This window comes from Oratosquilla oratoria, chromosome 5 (assembly GCF_046742065.1).
Source record: "Oratosquilla oratoria isolate Oo_2021 chromosome 5, ASM4674206v1, whole genome shotgun sequence".
NCBI lineage: Eukaryota > Metazoa > Arthropoda > Malacostraca > Stomatopoda > Squillidae > Oratosquilla > Oratosquilla oratoria.
The window spans coordinates 78641557-78661954 of record NC_134781.1 but is presented as its reverse complement, the minus strand read 5'-3'; the positions used below and the strand labels follow the sequence as shown (position 1 = coordinate 78661954).

Here is a 20398-nt window from a genome sequence, read left to right as displayed (position 1 = left end):
CTAAATCTTATAAAACTTGAAGGATTCGAATTGATGCCCCAACTTTACTAACTTATGTAGTACTCACCTGTTTACGGTATTCTTACAAATCTGAGAACGCTGTTTCAAATTCTCCGTCCTTTATCTTTCTATATGATCTCAAAACTACCTGGATTACTTCAAGTACCTGACACTCAAATAAATCAATCGGTAAGTTTTTGAAAGTTAAACGTTGAGAGAAGAGTTTATGTTTCATATACAAAATAAGTTCCTCATTACAGTGTCGAGGTAGGGTCTCCTACCTTCGCAGTGGAGACAGGTGGTTCAGTTTGGTCATGACATTTGAGTGGTTCGGTGGGTTAGTGAGATTACAAGTGGTGTAGACATTCTTAAATCTTCAAAATTCGTAAGTCAGCTTGTCACATCAAACATGCTTATGTATTATTATCTTTTTGTGTGTACAATGGAGTGAAATAAAGTTTGTGAAGTTGTCAAATAAGCGTACATATCCGTAGGAAGTGTTTGACGTTGAAGCTGCGACGACAGTGTAGAGGGTACCTACTTTTGTTTATTTGTGTGAATTCCGTATTTAGGACAGCGCGCACGTATACATATTGTTAGTGAAAGTTACTACAGCGAAACATCTTTCATTGACGTAAGGTAGACGAGAAGGTTGTGTTAAGAGACGGAATGTTACAAAATATTAATGTTAAATGCAACTAGCCCTTGTAGCATTGGCTAATATTTCTGCTGCCCAAGTAAGATTTCAGTGTATTTGTTATTTAAGTATGTTTCTGTATATCTCAACATGTATGAGTGGTGTTGTCTCTTCAGTGAATATTTATCCTCCGTGATTCCATTTGATAATCGTTTGAGGAACATCTTCTCAACCCCCGAAAAATAATATTTCTGATTAATCCTATTGGTTGTGTGTGTGTGTGTCTGTGTATGTAACGGTACAATACTTTATGACACCAGGCGATTTCTATCATATAATAATAACAAAAAAACTAAAATAAATAAAATATCAATCCCCTAAAGGTTAAGGTTGCAGTTTTCGGAACCGTTGCTTTCACCAACTGTATATCGTGTTTGTAAACGCGTCAGTGACTCGTTTACGATGACTATATATATATATATATATATATATATATATATATATATATATATATATATATACAGTATATATATATACATATATATATATATATATATATATATATATATATATATATATATATATATATATATTGTACTGGGTGTCCATAGTGTTGCAGCGTACTCCAATCTTGGTCTTATCGGTGTGACTAGTATTTTCTTTACCATTACCTCATCCAAGTAATTAAAAGCCACCTTTATTGATTGTAATAAATTGTAGGTTTCTCCCACTATTTTGTGTATCTTCTTGTCTGGGTGTGTGTGTGTGTGTATATATATATATATATATATATATATATATATATATATATATATATATATATATATATATATATATATATATATATATATATAGTCAGTACATGTTTTCTATGTGAAAACATGAAATGCAACAAAAGTTTAACCGTTATAGAAACTGTCACCTTTGCCTTAAGTGCTTTTACTGCCAGTTATTGGCAGTAATATATATATATATATATATATATATATATATATATATATATATATATATATATATATATATAATGGAGACCAGCGGTAGGTAACTGTATGTTGTGGTCCTGCAGGATGGGTGTCGGAGAGAATCATCTCCCTGCTGTCCATCACCAAAAACCCAACGTCCTCGTCTCCACCTGGATGCGCAACCCCGATAGTCTGGTAGTCGGACACCGGGCCGTGTCCACGATATGTAATATCTTTTAATTACCTCTGTATATCTTGCACATGTTCTCGTAAAAGAAGGAGACAACCGGCGACTGATCTCGTACTGCAAGTGTCTTGCACTAATAGAGAGAGGTTTGATGGAGGATTTGGTAACCGTTGAATAAAAGTGAAATAGATATTTTTGTAGTAATTATTGTTGTTGTTATTATTATTATCATCATCATTTAGCGGGTTAGGGCGTCGTTACTTGCGGCTGGGGTCGAGGGGATGGCGGTTCGAATCCTGCCACTGGCGAAGTTGAACCAAGGGCATGGTTCATTAAATTCCACGCTACCAAGTCCTCAGTGAGGGGCACCGTCCTAGCCTTCTCGATAGGGAGGAGTTTGTAACGTTAAGCCATATCATCATCCTCATTATTATTATTATTATTATTATTATTATTATTGTATGTTGTGGTTGTTGACGTGTAGAAGAGAAATGTAATGAATATAGTGTACATCGCGTGCGCGCGTGTGTGTGTGAAAGATTTCCCCCACCTAACGACGCTTGGCTGTTGTTTTGTCTGATCAGATTCAGCGAAAGAAACGCACACAGGGGAATACAATGACATTGTTGTTTGTTCGGAGCAACAAACAAAACTTCAGGGTCGTTTAGTCATGTGCGAGATGAACGCCAGCAAGCTCGAGTCGACTTTTTCGTCCTCTCGTCCCGCCCCGCTTTGGTTAACTTCAGAAGTGACTAAACACACTGCGCATCGTTCTTATGGCAAGTGAATTGCACTTGTCCAAACATATAATTGTTTCATTTGCTGTCCACTAAAAAAGAAGAAATTTTATATATATTTGTGTTTATGTGTGTGTATCAAATCAAACCCTGCAGAGATTTTCTCTATCGATATAGCTTTTGTAGTCATTAAGATTCTCAAGCCTATCCACCATGTCAAGGTGTCAACTCTAGGATATATATATATATATATATATATATACATATATATATATATGTTACAAAGGATTACAAAGGCGGAGTATGCCGACAGGAGACCTTTTGATCCATATCTAGGTCGGATGAAAAAAAAACCATATTAATAATAAATTAAAACTATAATAATGTAAAAATAACAAATAAAATACATAAATAAAAGCATAGGTATAGTTGAATAACAAACAAACAGGTAAATAGTAAATGATTATAAATTGACATATAACTAATAATAAATGAAAATCAGACAGACAAATTATAACAAAACAAAAACAAATAATATAACATAAATTATAATCATTACAGCATCTTACTTAGGTATTTATCTAAATGATTCTTAAAGCTTCGAACTGAACTACATTGCACTACCTGTGCAGGAAGTTTATTCCATTCATTAACTACACGGTTGGCAAAGTTGTTTCTACCTACTTCCAAATTGAATCTATTTCCGGACAGTTTGAGACCATTGTTTCTTGTCTGATTCTCATTCAATGTGAAAATTTTGTCACTTTTGATGTTGTCAATTCCCTTTAAAATCTTAAAGACCTGTATCAAGTCACCTCTGAGTCTACGCTTTTTTAGGGAAAACAGATTCATGTGCTTAAGTCGATTTTCGTATGTGTGTGTGTGTGTGTGTGTGTGTGAAAGTGGTAGCGAAATATCTGTTTAATGTCCACTAAAATATAATATATAATTGAATTATGTTAAATTAATAGTGAAATATTTGGTGTAGCCTTGATGCAGAGTCCAAACATATATGGCAAATGTGACAGCTTCGTCCACAGGTACTCAGCTCCTGTTGTAGGCCCCTCGCCTTGTTGGTGTTTAAAGGGCCATTGTTAGGTACAACCGGTGTTGGTGGTTCCGAGAGACGGACGTCGGTGAGGATAATCTCCCCCCACTGTCCGTTTTCTAAGCCCAGCCACGTGGGGGTGGCATTCGGCCACCTCGTTTGGACAGAAGCGCTGGTAAATACAATCCGAAATAACTACATTTTCCCATAATAACACGACACAATACTCCAGGGTTCTTGAGGATCGTGACTGGCCACTGTGAGGCTGCGGTTTTGTAGTCGGTCCCTATTTGAGGCAGCAGTGACCAACCACTTTGTGCCACTCGCCTGCGCATAATAAGACATGAAGAAAACCAACATATTTAAGACATGAATTATCCAAACATTCCTGGGCCCCTCGTTACTTTGAATTCTTAATGGAAAAAAAATCGTTCTTTGGTTCTTTCTGCAAGATGGAATCACCATGAGTAAAATGTGTGTGTGTTGGTGGGCGGGGTGTTTAGGCCCTGTTCACACTGTCGGTTTGAACCTCGCGGAAACCGCGGCGGTATCGCATATTCAAGGAAAAACTGCGCGGTTGTGTGTGTGTGTGTGTGTGAACGCCTCCATTGACTTACATTATAATTGAACTGCCGCGGTTCAACCCGCTAGTCTGAACAGGGATTGATGATAACGCGTATGGTACGCGTTTCCTGAGAAAGCATGTGGATTGAGGGGTGACAAAATTGATTTTGTCCATCATATCTCGGTGTATCCAGAGGCAAAATCGTCGTTATTCATTATTCGTCGTTATTCAATATTCGTCGTTATTTATCATTCGTCGTTATTCGTTATGCATTATTCATCGTGAGAGAGACTGAGCAAAATGTGAGGGACTCGCAAGGCCTCACGGCTCGTGGCCTCACAACGCCACGTGAGAGGAATAATTGGCCGTGAGGGATGCTGCCGACTCCCGAATGAAGGCGAGAAGGTCTCCGGGATCCTTCGCTCCTGTGGCCTCACTTTGGGACTTCTGGTCTTGATTCCTATTAACAAACTGTTTTAGTCAGAGATCAAGACTGACTTAGGGTAAGGTGGAATTTGTGATGGCTCCCCGTTTAGGCCCCAGACCAACTTTCAGTTCGGGGAAAAAACTGTCCAGAATGTGTAATGAGTGTGTGTGTGTGTGTGTGTGTGTGTGTGTGTGTGTGTGTGAGTGAGTGAGTGAGTGAGTGATTCACCAATGTCTTTGATGTGCTGGATTCGTGACTGTCAGCTATTGCCCTTCCGGGTGAGAGCTCAGAGTCATTTATGGCCCGGTGTATGGGTAACACACACAACACACACACACGGCTATAATTATTTGCCCACCAGACCTGGAATGCCGGCTTGCAGTGATGTTGTGCTTTTCAGCCCTTTGCGGGAACTCGGGTTCGGATCGTGGAGTTCACGGTCGAGCGCGATACCACTACACCATAAAGTGTGTGTGTGTGTGTGCAGGCTGCCTTCGAACTAACCTGTATGCTTTTTTTATGTGAGGAGAGGTCAGTTCATTCACATTTTACAGGAAAAATTGGCTGATCTATGCAAAGTAGGTCTTGAACAAGGTTGAAATCACCGAAGGAGATGTGTGTTTTTTCTCAAAGTAAATATATATAACAGGACCAAATATTTAACCAAAATAAATTTATGTCCACGTCTTTTCTGATGCTCTAAGTATTATCACCTATAGTCTTAGGAATGATGAGTGGAATGTCATACCGCCCCATTTCTTAACATTTAATGCCGTTCGTTATCCTGAGGTGTTTGGGAGAATTGTTAATCTTTGGACAGAATGAGTAAACAATTGGACCCTGTGCGTGCTTCTGCAAAACGTATCGCCTCACAAATCTCAGGCGACTGAAGGAATGGATGGTCGGCAATCTTTACGATCATGTGATACCCAATATGTGGTCTCTAAACTCACTTGATTTGAATCCCGTACAACTCAACGTTTGGAGCGTTGTTGAAAAAGAGAAGAGCTTCGTTGAAGGTCGCCTTTGACAAGATGGTGTCTGGAAATAAAACCACAAGATGCTCACTCGTCACTGAATCTGTTCCCACACAGAAACAACCGTTGATGCTGACAACCGTAACCTATCCTAACCTAACCTAACGTAAAATGTAGCCCTACTGGAATACACGACCGGTGGTAGCGGTCTCACGTCGCCTTAAAGCATAGTTCTATGAGGATGCACTGCATAATAATAGAGTGCCAGAATAATTATACCATTACTTCCCTCACGTTTTAAGATATAAAGACCCCATATTTGGCATACATATTCAAAAAATGAAAATAGACGAAATTAGTGCTACCCCCACGGGTTGGGAGGGCGAGAAAGAAAGGACATTTTCTGTTAGACTTTGTGTTCACACACTCCCTCTTGTTTCAAGAGAGAACCTATACTTGGCATGCATACTAAGGGAGTGGCAGGATAGGCTTGAGAAAGGAGAAATGCTTATCTCGTTGGGGAACATAGCTTTCTCTTCCCAATTGTAGACGGCCCATCTTTGGCATCCGTATTAAGGGCGTCTCAGGGCCTCCAAAATATTATTGGTTGTAGACCCAACACCCATAATCCAAGAAACGTTACAGTCATTTTGGGTTGCCTGTGACCAACATTGGTGGCAGCGAAGGGTAGGCCCGAGGGGGGTAAGGCTGGGTAAGGTAAGCTGTTTACAAATAGTATGTTAGATTTTATTGTATTATATTTTTGTGTTTAGATATCGTAGTATTGACTTAAGAGCAGTAAGCACTTTGCATCTATATTAAATTTTAGTCTCATATTTTTGGGTTCTGATATCGCAGTATTGACTTAGTGCCTAAAGGTAACCACTTTGCATCTTTATTAGATTATAGTCACTTATATATTTTTGGGTTCTGATATGGTAATATTGACTTAAGTGTTTATAAAAGAAAACAAAAACAAACTCGCCAAACCCGGGGCCTCGACGGAACGACATGACGTCATTCTGAACACGTAACGGAATTCCGCCACGGCGATTAAGATACAGCGCAGACCATGTCGTCTTTTACCTTTCACCTCACGGGCTCCCCGAGGCGAATAAGATTGTTTCGTTTTATCCAAATAAAATCTTAGAGGGCACAGGTCTTTGGCATTCGTCTCCTAATCATAACCGTGGGTTCCTGATAGTAATAAAAAAGTATTAAGAGTCCACACCAATTTTAACAGAGCCTTTGTATTCAGGAACAAATCGAACTTTCTCCACCGTTCACTCTCTCTCTCTCTCTCTCTCTCTCTCTCTCTCTCTCTCTCTCTCTCTCTCTCACTCATTTTCTCTATAATTTTCTCTCTTGTCTGTTCTGTAAATTCATAATTGGATAAGGATATGTGTGTCTAGCCATGTAATGAAGCGATGGGGATCAACCATATTCGGCTGTCGGGTCAGCTGTGCCTTACTGCATTGCTTCTGACCCGTGCAGTGGGGTGACCTCTCATCCCCAAGGAGCTAAATGAATGAAAAAAAAAAGTTGGGATGGGATGGGTGAAGGGTGGGTGTATGTCTTGACGAGGCTACCCCATTATGTGGGGGAAGAGGACCTTTTGGGTCATGTATGTGTGCATACGTCAATTACTTTCCCCTCCCTCCCACTCCCTCTCCATCTCCGATATGTGCCTGTATTATTGAATATGTTTTTCTTACCGTCAAGAAATAGAAAATGGGAGGGGGTGGGGGGGAGTTTACGTAACGCTGCTGTGCATGAACTGTCCACTCAACGGTCACTGCCACTTGCCCCTTGCTGGAACGAGTTTCACTTTTCGCGCGAAGGCTGACCTTCTGTGACGTCATCTCTATTTACGTGTTTGTTGAGGATTTTATTTAGCGGGGGGGGGGGGCGTCACCCAGGCTCAGACGTTAAGAGTATCTCGGTGAAACCCGTTTAGATTTTATTCTGGGTAAGGTCCTGTTCACACTAGCGGTTTGAACCGCGCGGAAACCGCGGGGGCACCGTATAGTCAAGGGAAAACTGCACGGTTTTGTATGACCGTTTCCATTGATTTGCATTATAATTGAACCGCGGCGGTTGAAACCGCTATTATAGTGTGAATAGGGCCTAAGAATGAAAGCGGGTGACCGATATCTTGCGCATGCGCGGTTAAATGTCACGTGATGACTCTTCATGTCCACACAGTCGTACAATAAAGTTCACTGATACTTTCGTAATACCCTCTTTAGTACCACAAAATACCAGTGTTATTTTTACGGTATCTTAATATAGCGGTAATTGTTGATGGAAAAAGGCGATCCAGAATTGTCTACGGACTTTTTAACCAGGCTTTAGTTCCTCCGTTTCTAAAGGAATAGCCATATCTTGTTTCGTGTTCTGATCGCAGCATGTTGTCCAATTCCCTAACCAATAATAAGCCGATATGCGCGCGTTCGCCGTGATTGGTCGACGCGATCATGACGTCATGTCGAACACAATGAGATTCTACCTCAGGGCGCTCTTGTTAATCCTTTTCGTCGCGTTTTTTGATAAGATTTACTCTTACTGCCGTCAGGGGATTTTATTTACGCCCCCTGCACCTCCCGGTTCAAAGACAGAGACAAAGATTATTTTTGCGAACTTCTGTAATTGAAAAAAAAAAGAATGGGAGGATATTTTCAGTCACGTTCCGTTTTGATTAACACGTTTCCTTATCAATAATGACTCGGTTTCCTGTCCCCAGGTTTGATTTGTATGATGACTTGTTTTGTATAACCTTCATACTTTTCCTACGGGTTTGTTAAGCGAGCCTATTAGTTTCGTATGGTATGCTTAAGGTTGAAAATTTTTCGATTTTATGTGATGCTATTGGTATATTTCGTTAGCACGGAAGTTGGAATTTATTTGTTTGTGAATGTATTTGTTTATTTATTGTTTTACGTGTTTATATATTTATTTATTTGATTTTGTTTATATATTTTATTTATTCTTTGAACGAATCTGATTCGAAGACGAATACGCTAATTGGCTGTCGGGATTAAACATCTTACTTTAAACAATGAAAAAAAATCAAGATTTTCTCTCTCTCTCTCTCTCTCTCTCTCTCTCTCTCTCTCTCTCTCTCTCCCCCAACCAGTACACTACGTAAGGAAACCACGTAGTTGAATAAAATAATCTGGAATTAGCCAGAACAATATGCCGTGCCCGTCCTCTCCACCCTCTCCCTTGTCCCCATTTCCGACATGGATTGAGTTTATTAGGGGTACTGGGGTGGTACCACGCGGCTGAATAGAATTACCTGGGATGACCTGGTTCTGAATATTGAGCTATCCAATGTGTGTATGATTCACCATGGTCTTGGATCACGTGTTGGACTTGTGATCGACAGCTATTTCCCTCCCGAAAGAGCTCAGAGCTCATACATACCTCCAACTTTCCGCCCACGAGAGTTGGAGTAACAACCCGCAGCGCAGCGATACTGAAATTATTTCAGCCCAGGGAGGGATTCGAACCCGGACATCCGTAGTGGCAGCCGGGAACTCTACCAACCACGCCACGAGTCGGTGTGTATGTGTGTGTGCGCGCGCGCGAGTGCGCACCGTGGAGACAAATATGATAGGTTGACGCCAGACAGGTTGATAGCAAAAGTGCCCCTCGGCACGGAGGGAGTTCTTCGGGAGTGAGCTACGACTTCGTGGGCAAGATGGGAGTGCCACGGCGTGTTGAAAGGATGTACAAGACCCCGAGTTTGGTGCGGGCTAATATTTTTTTTTTTTTTTTTTTTTTTTTTTTTCAAAATTCAAGATTTGATGTTTAGTAAATCTACACTAATTAATGATAAATAAAAAAAGAAATTTTGGTGTGATAAGTATAGTGATGTTTGTGTATGTGAGTGTATGTCGGGTCCGGGGTAGAAGAAAGGGCTTGTTTTCGAGGGTTGTTGGATGTTGCATAGTATCCGTGGAGTTCTTCTGGGCTCCTTGGCTCCGGAACCAAGTACCGCCAGGACGCTCAACTCCCCCTCCCAACTCTCACGGAGAATCCTTGGAGTTTTGTTTCGGGCGACGTTGGTGATGAGGACGCGGAGGAGGAAGGACATGCGCGCCAGAAAAGTGGACTCCTTGGAAGGGGCCAATTCTCGCGTGCAGGAGTTCCACGGGATAAGGACGGATCGATCGACGACCGGTTATGAGAAACACGCTACTCTCGGCCCCCTTCCCCGTAAAGAAAGAGAAAGAGAGGGGGAGAGGGAGGGAGGGATGGAGAGAGAGAGAGAGAATCGTAGCTTGAGGGAGTGTTAGTCACTGTTGTGCACACTCCTAGCTCCCTTCTCAGAGAGAGAGGGAGAGGGAGGGAGAGAGAGAATCGTAGCTTGAGGGAGTGTTAGTCACTGTTCTGCAAACTCCCAGCTCAGAGAGAGAGAGAGGGAGAGGGAGGGATGGAGGGGGAGAGAATCTTAGCTTGAGGGAGTGTTAGTCACTGTTCTGCACACTCCCAACTCTCTTTTCAGAGAGAGAGAGAGGGGGGGAGAAGGAGGGAGGGAGAGAGAGAGAATCGTAGCTTGAGGGAGTGTTAGTCAATGTTGTGCACACTCCCAGCTCCCTTCTTAGAGAGAGAGAGGGAGAGAATCGTAGCTTGAGGGAGTGTTAGTCACTGTTCTGCACACTCCCAGCTCCCTTCTCAGAGAGAGTGAGTGAGTGAGAGAGAGAGAGAGAGAAGTCGTAGCTTGAGGGAGTGTTAGTCACTGTTCTGCACACTCCCAGCTCAGAGAGAGGGAGAGGGAGAGAATTGTAGCTTGAGGGAGTGTTAGTCACTATTCTGCATACTCCCAGCTCCCTTTTCAGAGAGAGAGGGAGAGGGAGGGAGGGAGAGAGAATCGTAGCTTGGGGGAGTGTTAGTCACTGTTCTGCACACTCCCAGCTCAGAGAGAGAGGGGGGAGGAGAGAGAGAGAATCGTAGCTTGAGGGAGTGTTAGTCACTGTTGTGCACACTCCCAGCTCCCTTCTCAGAGAGAGTGAGTGAGAGAGAGAGAAAGAGAGAGAGAACTCGTAGCCTGAGGGAATGTTAGTCACCGTTCTGGATAGTTCATATTTGGAGTTTTCTCGGAAGTGACTCTGTTCGAATTTGCTCTTTGGGTTCGCTGCGTCCATTACAAAGGTCTTTCCTCGTACAGCCGTCCTTTAACCCTTTATCTGCGCTTAGAGACTTTGTATAGTCTAAGCTGCTGTCAGGCGATTTTATTCAGCTGAGGGATCCTCCCTCGGACGAGCCTACGCCAGGAGGCGTGTTGCTGCGGTCAAAGCCATCGCGTTTGACCCGCGATGGCTTGGACTGTTGGGGCAGGTAACATAAGTTAAGAACTATTTGTATATATTTTTTTATCTCGGTTATCTATGGTTTATTGTAGCACATGTACGTATTTTCTTTAACGAAAAAATATTTAATAAAAGAGATCATAAATATTTTTGTCGAGCAGTGATGAAATGTTGACATGAAACATCACCAGGAATATGTGTACATTAATAATTCATGTATTGTATGTGTGTGTGTGCGCGCGCGCGCGTGCGCGAATATTTAATATCTTGTTATTCGGCAACAAGCCTTTGATGATGCCTGTAAGGCAGTTATAGTATTGTACCATTCGAATACAGTGTAGTCGTTGACATAAATGATGTATGCTTATCAAATCCTGGTAGGTACTTTAATGATTGCCTTCTGGCTCATCTCTAGACGGCTTTATTCGTCCTGGTGGGAACTCTAGTCCCAGTCACGTGACCGAGCAAGGTGTCACGTGGTCAGATGATGGCGTCACGTTCGCCTGAGTCTCGAATTCTTCCTGGAAGGCAGAACATGTTTTTACTCAGCATCGCAAAGAGTTTTTGAGAATTTGTCAGTGAACGTGTTGGTTCTTAATTACTCATGGTTGTTAATAAGAACTTTTTTTATTTATATGGTTAATTGATTACTATTTATTAATCCATTCATTTATTTATTTGTCATTATTTGATTATTATTTTTCATTTATTAATTTGTTTATCATGTCATTTATTTGATAGTTTATTATTCATCATTTATTTGTTTGTTTATTGCTTATCATTTATTAATTTATTTGCTTATTGTTTATAATTTATTGTTTAGGTTTTTTGTGTAGTTTTGATGATTGAAGAAATTGGTTCTCCCTGTCCTTCACTTTACATCTTCAGAGTTAGGAAGTGAGTGCAAAATCGGACCACAGTGTTGTACGCAGTGTTTCGTGTCCCAGCCTGTTTCGAAGTGACAGTCACCACGCTGGCAGACGAAGTTTGTAGCCAACCACCCTAACCTCCATTGTGACTTTTTTTTTTGGGGGGGGGGTATTGCATCAGCACACTGTCCATGAATCAGTTTAGCTTTAGAAGATTTCTGAGGATAATTTTTTTCGTTTGTCGAAAACTGTCAAAATACACACACACACACACACACACACACACACACACACACACACACACACACACACACACACACACACACACATGTCCATAGTGCTTAGTATTAACTCAGTTTAGTTTAGTGCTAGCATTAACTGGAATTGTTCACTGTCACTGTATCACTGTTAACTCAGTAATCCGATTATCATTATTACCATTATTATTATTGCTATTATTGGGTGTGTGTGTGTAAGGTCACAGCATTATCCATAGATCGGTCATATATGAGCTTTCTTCCGGGAGGGAAATTGTTATTGATCAAGAGTCCAACACATGATCCAAGACCATGGTGAATCACACACACACACACACACACACACACACACACACACACACACACACACACACACACACACACACACACACACAGAGTTTGGGGGAGAGAGAGAGAGAGATTAATAAAGAACCCCTGATAACTAATAAGAGGAGGGGGTAGAAATTCCCCGTGAAAGCCGTTACACAAGCGGAAGTGACGTAGAACTGAGAGGCTAACAATGCGTCGGCAGGAGGAGGAGGAGGAGTGCTATCGCCAACCAAGGAGAGCGAAGAGGAGGATGAGGAAGAGGAAGATCGAGGAGGAGGAGGAGGAGGAGGAGGAATCATTAGAGACGGAGCAGTGGCCGGAAATACAGACAGAGACTTGGGCGGTGCGGTTAGGACACGGAAGGCACATTGCTAACCTCTTAAAACGTTGATTAACTGTCATTCTATCTCTATCCCCCCCCCTCTCTCTCTCTCTCTCTCTCTCTCTCTCTCTCTCTCTCTCTCTCTCTCTCTCTCTCTCTCTCTCTCTCTCTCTCTCTCTCTCTCTCTCTCTCTCTCTCTCTCTCTCTCTCTCTCTCTCTCTCTCTCTCTCTCTCTCTCTCTCTCTCTCTCTCTCTCTCTCTCTCTCTCTCTCTCTCACGTACACACACACACACACACACACACACACGTACACAAGCACACAAACACACACACACAAGCACACAGGCAAACATACACACAAGCACACAGGCAAACATACACACACACACACACACACACACACACACACACACACACACACACACACACACACACACACACACACACGACTCGGTGGCGCTGTTGGTAGAGTCCCTGAACTGTCACTACGGCGGTCCGGGTTGGAATCCTGCCCAGGGCTGAAATAATTTCAGTATCGCTGCGCTTCGAGTCGTTACTCCAACTCTCGTGGGCGAGGAGTTGGATGTGTGTGTAAGTGTAAGGTCACAGCATTACCCATAGATCGGTCATACGATCTCTGAGCTATCTTCCGGGAGGGAAATAGCTGTCGGTCACGAGTCCAACACTTCCAAAGACTAAGGTGAATCACACACACACATACACACGTACGCAACGGGCGTTGTTCGAGATTGCTCAGGCAGACATTCTAGGGAGCGATAACAACAACGTGCGTTCCTTCTTTCTTGTACACTACAATTAGGTAAGCACAAAGAGAGAGAGAGAGAGAGAGGGGGAGAGAGAGAAACAACTGCAGCATATCTACTAATAACAGGGCAAATGGTCAGGCGCGCTTTCGAATTATAAGGTACAAAAGCACGTCAAATGGTCTCTTCAAGCAGAACAGATGACACATGAAATAAGAAAAAAAAATAAAGACAATGAAGAAGCCTAAGAGGAAACCAAGAAACGTAACTGGCGAGCAACACAAAGGATGTGTATATACATTACTCGTTCTTCATTCTCTGGTGCACAATCACATTCAGTCCGCGCGCAGTCGCGCCCACATACACAAAAACAAATTCACTGGCGCATGAGCGAGCGGACGCGCTAAGTACACAGATGCAATACTACGAAACGAGAAGCTCCATTTGAGAGTTCAAGGTCAGATGGGTAATTAACCTTTATTAATTATTAATGATTAATCATTAATGTCCTGTTAAAGGGGGAGTGTGAAAGTATTTGAATTTGTATACAGCCCTTCACATAGGAACTAGGTGGCATCGTATACATATACATAACGAATACACATACAGTGAACCCATCCACACATACAGACCACCACCACTATCATCATCATCATCGTCGTCGTCGCAGTTGAGCCTGTATGGTCTACTGCAAGACCGGCCTATCCCTGGATGGGACGATACAGCCTTTGTACCTCACCCCGGTGTCTTAATCCGGCCCGGTTAGGTTGTACGTATAATGTGAAGTGGATATGAAGATTTTTGGTAAGTTGGAACGGATTTGATTGTGTGTGGAGTCTGAAATCAGTGTATACAACTCGACCGTTACTGATGAGGTGCCAGCATAATACACGCCACTGATCTACCCACACCTGTGTAGGCGTATATGTTTGTATGCATTACTAAAGGGTTTTCCTGCCTGAGTGTGAACAGCATGACATAAGGTCACGTGGGTCACACGCAAAGGCGAAGTTTTGAGGAACACTGACCCATGTTCTGGTACACTGATCCACACCATTGCAGCATCGTTGCAGCAAGTCACAACACAAACATCGCCATGGCAACATGCAGACGTCTTGATACGGCGCGCGCGGGCACACGCACATACATACACACACATAAAACATAACACGCGCGCTCACATACACACATACATACATACACACACGTCAAGCACACACACACACACACACGTCAAGCACACACACACACACACACACACACACACACACACACACACACACGTCAAGCACACACACACACACACACACACACACACTTTTTAATTGCTTTGTTTCTTAATGACGTGCCTTCTAACTCTTTCTCCATGCGGGGATTTGAGGAGTAAAAGAGGAAAGAAGTGAACGTTGTGTTGTAACCACAGAGGTATAGGATCAGACAACCCATCCCTCCCCTGCATTTCTTTCCTCTGTGTGTGTGTGTGTGTGTGTGTTAGGCTCTTCCTGTTTGGAAAACCGCAGTATGGCGCGGAGCAGTCCGCTTGTTTGTCCGTCTTTTTCATAGAACGCTTTCAGTCTGGTGCCACAGCCCAATAGATATCATGGCCAGCGGCGTGTGATGGTGAAAGATATTTACTGATAAATGTAACATCGTCATTGTCCCTTTGTTATTGTTAATTATGCTTTCTGAATATCAACCCAAGGACCCAAGTGTCTCTGCGGTTACTAGAATCGTATTCATAGGGCATTATCTAGATTCTAGGAAGTGGAGAGGAGCTTACGTCAGGAGGCGCTGAGTAGCTGCGGCCGAAGTCGTCACCTTTACTCCATGTGCTTTGTTGAGGCAGGTGGAAGCATCACCATTGGGTATCGGAAAGGAATGCGGGATTCGAACCCACAATTAGGCGAATACAACAGGACCAGCACGCTTCCGATGACGCCACCAGCTACCACACTATTATCTAGGGAAGAATAGAAAGTTATACAACGTGGCCCAAAAGTCACTTTTTTATAAATACCTTATTATTACAAATATATAGATTTTTAATACGATATAGAAAATATTGCCACAGCAAGCGTATTATCTTTCTTGCCGTATGAGCAATTGCCCAGTTGCCCAGTTGCCCCATCTTGCTGGATCCGCATATCGGGCCTAAGATCCGATGGTGAAGAAATTACCATAAATCGCAACCCTTCAGTGACGCTAGGGCCATCCAATGGAAAGTTACGTAAGGTCGCATAACCAAAGCATATGTACGTATATTGCATTGACGTCTGGAACGGGTTACTGACGTCACAGATCATCCTAGCAATGCTGCTGCGATGACCCAGTTGGCTTAGATCCCGTCTCGTGATTGTTAAGAAACCGGTTCGGTCCCTGGACTGGCCGGGGACCTGAGGACGCAGGCTGAAGGCTCCGGTGAAAGAATTACGAACGAAAGGCACAAGTCTCGTTGACGCTATTGCCGCTAGCTGCAAGTCAACTTACCCGGCAAGTAAGTGTTTACACTAGGATAGATTGGAGGCAAGTTTACGAAAGCACCGGTCACGCATGCGCGACTCAGGTGAGTTTCGTTCCAGTAGAAACGACTTCGGTTAAATTTTTCTGTTTTTCGAATCTTCAAATGTCAAATCACCTTTGCGTCATATATTGAGAATCTGAATGACGAGCTAAGAGAAATCAAACCTAGACTAATATTAGACACATTATTGAATTGTAGACTTAGAGGAAGTCTGGAATACTGGAAGCAAAGTCATCTTCCAGGTTTTCAAATTCACAACAATTGACAAGAATCGTGATTGTGTGATCGGTGCTTAACTTTCCATCGTTAGCACTTGTGGGTACTAAAGTAGCCCCGTGTCAGCGAGGCTATACCGACAGGAGACCTTTTGGTCCATAGCTAGGTCGAATGCTAAGATTAATGTTAAACGAAGAAATTAATAAACAAGCGAATTAATCAAATTGCAGGAATTACAGCATATTGTTTAGGTCTTTAAACGAATCTTCAAACTTCGAACCATACGATGTTGCACTCCCTCTGCGGTCGCAGGTAAGCGTCTCATGGCGTGAACTCCAAGCTTATACTCGTGGGTATGACTAAACCTTTCATTGCTAGGCCTGCACGCCATGTACACTCGTTCTGGCTGCCGCCAAGCGATTTTATTCACATGGACGGACTCTCACCCTTTCATTGATGCTCGGGATCTGTAGGCACTTGAACACTTTCACTGGCGTTCAAGTCTCCTCCCTTTATTCTGGGTGCCGTCGGGCGATTTTATTCATCTTGGGGGATGGTCAATGGGTTAGGCCCTTCTGGAACAGACTCTGATCGGTGCCAGCGATTTTATTCAGCTCGGGAGAGTTCGGTCGTGGCGAAGTGGTCAGGTTCCTTGTGAGTGACCTTTGGGGCGTCTTTGGTTACATCGACGGGATGATGTGGGAGAAATACTTTCTCTCTCTCACTCACTCACTCACTCACTCACTCACTCTCTCTCCTTCTCCTCCCTCCGCTAGCGGAATGAAATCGTCGATTTTTTTTCGTCTGTCGATTCCTCCTCGTGGAGTCGACGGAAAAATTGTCGCGTCTGAAGATCAGCAACACCAACAGCATCACTAACGCCCGCTTTTACCACCATCACGACTACAACTACCACCACTGCCGTTGTTTCTACTACTGCTATAGCCACTACTACTACTACTACTACCACCACCATTGCCCCCACTGCAGTAACTATTAGGGATGCTGCTACCACTATTACCACTACCACCACCAATACCACTGTCTCGTTCTCAAGGTCGTCCGGTGAATGGTGACCACTGGTCTCGACCGGATTGGTCTCGGATCCAACTGGTCGAATTCACCCATAGCAGAGAGAGAGAGAGAGGTTGTGAGGGGGAGGGTCCTGAGAGAGACTGTCCGTAGCTTTCGCGGTGGCGTATTCAAAGTGTGGTGGGCTCGCATTCACTTAGGTCTGGGTTCGAATCCCGCACTCCTATTTCCAGAAGCAGTGATTGTTACCTGCCCCAATACTTCAAGAACGCAGATGGCAAAGCTGACGGCTTTGTCCCCAGCTACTCAGTGCCTCCTGGCGTGAACCCCAATGATTTTTTTCTGGCGAACGCTTACCAACACACACACACACACACACACACACACACACACACACACACACACACACACACACACACACACACACACATGTATATATATATATATATATATATATATATATATATATATATGTATATATATATATATATATATATATATATATATATATATCAAAGAATTAGTGCTCTAGACAATCGTGATCATCGTTGATCACGAACGATCATCGTTGAGCGATAATCGTACCAAGCAAAACGTACCTTAAGCGAGGTTTCCTAAGTTGAATGAAATCATCTGGCGACAGATACAAACGTATGCAAGAACGACCTGTTTCGCTTATGGTTAACGAAGAGGGGTGATCTGATAGAGGTGTTTGAGTGGATCAAAGGCTTTAACAAGGGTAACGCAAACAAGGTTATCGTATTAAGATAACAGGGCAGGACTCGCAGTAATGGTTTTAAACTGGATAAATTTAGATTTAAGAAGGAAATAGGCAAGAATTGGTTTACTAATAGAGTAGTCAACGAATGGAACAGACTTAGTAACCACGTAGTAGTGAGCGCTGAAACTATCAGTTGTTTTAAGGAACGGTTAGACAACTTTATGGCTGGGGATGACGGGTGGTCATGGACATGGAACTGCCTAGTGTAGGCCTTATGGTCTCTTGCAGTCTCCTTCATTCTTATGTTCTTATGTTAACCTCCTTAATACGGCGACGCATGTCATCAGAGACCCTCAATTCTAGATTTGAATTAATTTCTAGAATGGCAAGAGTTTAGCTGAATAATTTCTAGCCTCTTCAGACGCAAGTGTTCCTCCTAAGCTGATTGAAATCGTCGTACGTCAGTCAGGGCAAAATGCCTAAAGTGGTGATTGGAAAAAAAAATCATAATTTTCATCTTTTTTCCATCACGAATTTATGTGCATATTAATTATCAGCGGCGTGCGTTTTTTTTTCCGACGTCAAGGGCCAAGGGAATACTTTGAAAGGTTAGGCCTTTGCCTGCATAGGCGAATTTCATGGATATTGATGCGTGCACAAGCATATGCACACACACGCGCGCGCACACGCATATGAACGCACACAAACGCGCGCGCGCAGTGCATTCATGCATAAACACTCGCGTACGCGCGCACACACACACACACACACACACACACACACACACGTTTAAAACCAGAGATGATAATTTGAGAATAAGTGACAGGACCCGACGAGCATAGCTCCCATCCTGTATATTACACTTAGCTAAATACAATGAGACATACAACGTATCTATCTATTCTTTTCTATGACTATAGCATGAGTATCCATTGTCATGGCTAAAATACTATACACTGCTTAACCGGTGATGTAGATGCAGGGTCCTCACATGTGGGGAGGGGACATATCCCCCCTAGGGCGGCACATTTAGGGGGGCAGCCATTCTGGTCTGGACATGCCGCCCACAAGGCTGAAAAAATAATTATAATGAAAAAAAGGTCAAAGGAGCCCTGAATATTTTACCATAATATACGAATTTTGCGTTGGAATCAACGGAATATGAAATATTTTCCCCTTATCTTTCTGTAATAGGGACATTAAATACAATTTTTAAAATCAGTTTAATCATTTCGCATGCCAGTAGCCAAAACAGGCTATAAGAGATCGTGGAGATGGGAAGTGGTGATGGGGAAGGAGGGCATCACTGAGAACTTTGCCTGGGGGCGGTGCTTAGCCATGTAAGGGCTCTGTGCAGATGACATTACACTGAGTTTGTTGACACATGTTCTGCATTGTAGCACCTAGTTAGTGAAATGATCTCACACTGCCTTGTTGATGCACTCCACCGAATCTTGGACTAGATATTAATAGCTGTATTTCTGGTTCCAGAGGATCAGGGCAGTCACAAGATAACGCGTTGATAAGAGGAAGGCTGTGAAACAGCCCTGAGTGTGTTCGTAGCAGTTTCATGGATTATGTCTCAGCCACTCGTTTATTTGTTTCTGAAAGCGTCTTATTTAAGAACATAAGAATGAAGGAGGCTGAAAGAGACCATAAGGCTTACACTAGGCAGTTCCATGCCCATTACCACCTGTCATCCCCATCCAATAAAGTTGTCTAACCGTTTCTTAAAACAACCGATAGTTTTAGCGCTCACTACATGGTTACTAAGTCTATTCCATTCGTTGGCTTGTTAGTAAACCAGTTCGTGCCTATTTCCTTCTTAAATCTAAATTTGTCTAATAGGAAGCCTATTCCTAGTGTCCACTTATCTACTTTTAAATCAATTTTTACTCATCTCCCTCTCAAAACGAATTTTATCCAATTTAGATTTTTTTGTTTCTTGTTCTGTTACCATTGCTTGCTTACTTGTACTGGTGGCGTAATTGGAAGCGTGCTGGCCTCGCATTCGTTTTAATGTGGGTTCGAATCCCGCACTACTTTCCAACTCCCAGCGTTGACTGCTACCTGCCCCTACAGTCTAAGCGCATAACAGGGCAAAGGTGAGGGTTTTCGGCCGCAGCTACTCAGCTCCTCCTGGCGTAGGCTCCTCACCTTTAAATGTCAACCTCATGTCTCTGAACCATTTGGATGCTTCTGTCACGTTCCAAGACCTTGGAAGTAGAGTCTGGTAATGTGAATCATTTTTGCCTTTCTTCTGTGGATTCCCAACAATGCTTCAGTATCCATATCATGCTACGGAGACCAAATATGCATAGCATCATCGAGGTGAGGCCTAATGAACGCAAAATGTAGTTTGGCAATAACTTCTTTCACCTTATGACTCACATGCCTTGAGGAGAATCCGATAACATCATTTGCTCTGTCAGTAACCGTCTTCAGCTCGCTCATAAAAACACAAAATCTCTTTCACACTTTAAAGCCGCGTCCACACTTGTTGCATTTCC

At 42.9% G+C, this 20398-nt stretch overlaps 1 protein-coding gene across 2 annotated transcripts in view; it reads left to right on the top strand.

The window, feature by feature from the left end:
* Nucleotides 1–59: 59 nt before the first annotated feature.
* LOC143025592 (transmembrane protein 268) overlaps nt 60–20398 on the top strand; it is a 145148-nt gene continuing 124809 nt past the window's right edge. The window contains exon 1 of one of the 2 annotated variants that reach the window (XM_076185509.1): nt 60–189. The gene's annotated coding sequence lies outside the window, so the exon portion shown is untranslated. Of the gene's footprint in view, nt 190–253; nt 386–20398 lie in introns of those variants that run through there. The other variant, XM_076185508.1, reaches the window with a different exon arrangement.